Source organism: Gossypium hirsutum, chromosome A11 (genome assembly GCF_007990345.1).
Source record: "Gossypium hirsutum isolate 1008001.06 chromosome A11, Gossypium_hirsutum_v2.1, whole genome shotgun sequence".
NCBI classification, from domain to species: Eukaryota; Viridiplantae; Streptophyta; class Magnoliopsida; order Malvales; family Malvaceae; genus Gossypium; species Gossypium hirsutum.
The window spans coordinates 55,882,137-55,885,791 of record NC_053434.1 but is presented as its reverse complement, the minus strand read 5'-3'; the positions used below and the strand labels follow the sequence as shown (position 1 = coordinate 55,885,791).

Here is a 3,655-nt window from a genome sequence, read left to right as displayed (position 1 = left end):
CACACAGGCGTGCCACACGGCCGTGTCTATGTCTAGCCCAAGTCTAATTCTACTCGAAAAAGGTTAATTTTGAGGGTTTTGAAGCATTCCGAAGTCTATATAAACACCTTAGAAGAGGATTAAAGGGGACATGCAGAGTAGAAGGCAGAAAATACTCAATGACAAACATCGGAATCAGCTCGGAAGCAAGATCCACTTCAAGACTGAAGATCTCCATTCAATTTCCCTAGAAGTTCTTTGGGTTTCTTTATGTTTTGTTGTTTTCCCAATTTTGAGATGTTTTCCATTATTATGAACTAAACTCCCTAAATATCTAAGGGAGTTGAAACCTAAGACAGATCTTATTACTATTTAAATTATATGATAAATACTTGTTCTTATTCTTATTTGTGAGTTCTAATTCTTACTTTAATATTCCAGGTTATTAATTCAGGTTTTTGATGTGCTTATTCAGTGGAGCAAAAGTCCCTGTTTAAGAGTAGATCATTCATAATTAAGAGGAGTTGCATGCAATCCTAGAGATAGGACGACATAAATCTGTCGGATTAGAGTCAAATCTAATAAGGGAATCCATAGATCGAGTTAATACGACAATAGGCATTTTAATTAAAAAAAGATTTTGATTAATCAACCTAGAGTCAGTTGTTTTTAGTCTCGAGAGAGATAATAACATAAACTAGGGATTTCTAAGGATTAAGTCAAGTGAATAAACCGTCTAATTCAGAAGTAATAAGTAATGTCTAGGTGGATTCTTCCTTGGGTATTGTCTTCTCCATCGATTTTCTAAAAAGTATTTTCCAACTTTAATCTCTGTCGTAATCTTAGTTAATTAGATAATTAGTTTTAGTTTTAAAAACATCTTTTAATTCTTAGGTTAGATAATAAAAAGATAGTAATTACTAGTACTTTTAGTCCTCGTGGATACGATATTCTCGGTCTCACCATAACTATACTACTGTTCGATAGGTGCGCTTGCCTTAGTTGAATTTTTAGTTAGTTTCACGACCATCAAGTTTTTGGCGCCGTTGCTGGGGACTAAGATATTAGAAACGCTTAATTTTTATTACTTTAGCCATTTTTTTATTTTTATTGCAATTTAATTACTAAATTTTCTTTTATTTACTCCTGGCAAGTTTTTATAGTTTATGACTAGAAGAAACTCGTCAGGACCTTTGCTTTTTGATAGTGAGATCGAGAGCACAGCTCGCAAAAACTGAAGGGAAATAATGCGAAGTCTACAATACATAGAGGAAGAGCGAGAGGACGATATCCATACTAATATCGAGGAGATGGCTGAAAATCAGAATAATTCACTACCTCCTGTGGTTGCTGCAAATCCAGTAGATCAGAATCCCGCTCCTCGTACTATGTATGGTTATGCTAAACCTACTTTAACAGTAACTGAATCAAGTATAGTTAGACCTGCTATTGCTGCAAATAATTTTGAACTGAAACCTAACACAATTCAAATGATACAACAATTTGTTCATTTTGATGGTTTGCAGGACGAGGATCCAAACACCCATTTAGCAAATTTTCTAGAATTTTATGACACTTTTAAGATTAATGGTGTTTCTAAAAATGTCATTCGCTTTCAGCTATTTCCCTTTTCATTGAGGAATAAGGCTAAACAGTGGTTGAACTCGTTACCACAAGGGTTAATCACCACTTGGGAACAAATGACTAAAAAATTTTTACTTAAATATTTTCCACTGGCTAAAACGGCTAAATTGAGGAATGATATCTTTTCTTTTGTGCAGATGGATCTAGAAACTCTTTATGATGCATGGGAGAGATTCAAGAACTTATTGAGAAGGTGCCCTCACCATGGGTTACCTCTATGGCTGCAGGTTCAGACTTTTTACAACTGTGTGAACCCCTCAACAAGGCAACTAATCGATGCAGCCACCAGTGGAACTTTAAACAATAAATCACCTAAAGAGGCTTACAAATTTATTGAAGAGATGTCACTGAATAACTATCAGTGGCAAGTTATGAGAACGAAGTCAAAAAAAGCAGCTGGTGTTTTCAACCTCGATGCGGTCACTATGCTATCTAACCAGGTAGAAATTTTTAAATAAAAAGATTGATGGTTTGTATGGTTCTACTCAAGTACATCCAGTGATGAGGTGTGATCCAAATGGAGGAGGAGTGCACAACATAGACTATCCATCCTTCAACCCTAGCACCAAGGAAGAACAAGTCCAATATATGGGTAATAATTCTAGATCTCAAAATAATCCGTATAGTAGCACATATAATGCAGGTTGGAGGAACCATCCCAATTTTTCGTGGGGTGGTCAAGAAAATCAAAGACCGCAACATCCTCTAGATTTTCAACAACCACCTTACCAATAAGAGAAGAAATGGAACCTTGAAGAGATGCTCACAAAATTCATCTCAGTGTCAGAAACTTGTTTTCAGAATACCGAAACATCGCTTAAGAATTAGCAAGCGTCAATTCAAGGGCTCAAAACTAAAATAGGACAGCTTTTTAAGCTGCTTTCTAAACGACCACAAGGTAGCATGCCTAGTAACACAGAAACTAACCCAAGGGAGCAACTCCATGCCATCACTGTGTGCGACGAAGAAGGGTTAGTTGAATCTAAATTTGAAACAAGGCACTAGGCTGTGGTAATTAATGGTAAGGATGAGATGAATCATGGTACACAAGAGCCGGTAAGTAAAGAGTATAAACCTCGTGTGCCATACCCTAAGGCGACAAGAAAAGACCACACGGACGAACAATTCGGTAAATTCCTTAAATTATTAAAAAAATTACATATTAACTTACCGTTTATTGAAGTTCTTTCGCAGATGCCAAATGCAGTGAAATTTTTAAAGGAGCTCTTGGCTAATAAACGAAAGTTAGATGATGCTCGCATGTGGAATTAAATGCAGTTTACTCAGCCATTCTACAGAATAAGCTACCCAACAAGTTGAAAGATCCAGGGAGTTTCACGATTCCTTGCTTAATTGGTAGTTTAAATTTTAATAATGCGTTGGCTGATCTAAGGGCGAGCATTAATGTTATGCCTTATAAAATGTTTAAACAACTAGGTCTTGGGAAACCAAAACAAACTAGGATAAGCATTCAACTGGCAGATAAAACAATTAGGTTTCCTAAGGGTATCATTGAAGATGTGCTAGTCAAAATTGATAAATTTATATTCTCAATTGATTTTGTTGTTCTAGACATGGAAGAGGATAGTGACGTGCCTTTGATTTTAGGACGACCCTTTTTAGCAACTACTAGGACTATCATTGATGTTGGCATAGGAGAACTAATACTTCGTGTAGGAGATGACATGATTACTCTCTAAGCTTGTGATTCGACTAAATTATCTAGTAAGCAAGATGGTTATACAAGTTCTGTTGATATGAATAACATTATGGCTCAAACTTCTTTTCAGGAAACCCTTAGGAAGAACATGATAGAGCCACATTCTAATCCATGTGACAAAAATAGAGCGACTCACGAAGAACGAAGACTTCAGATCGATAAACTAGACGAATGGCGAACAAATGTCAAGGAGAAACCAAAAGTACACGATGAATCAAAGTGACGCCATGATGAGCGTAGGGATGAAACAAAGCAATTTAAGGTCGGGGATAAAGTATTGTTAGATGAAAAGGACCCCCGAATTACTACTTA

General features: G+C 36.3%; 1 non-coding gene across 1 annotated transcript; it reads right to left on the bottom strand.

The window, feature by feature from the left end:
- Positions 1-1,727: 1,727 nt before the first annotated feature.
- LOC121210297 (small nucleolar RNA R71) lies at positions 1,728-1,834 on the bottom strand. The gene has a single exon (XR_005905411.1). It is a non-coding gene; the product is annotated as a small nucleolar RNA R71 (small nucleolar RNA).
- Positions 1,835-3,655: the final 1,821 nt, after the last annotated feature.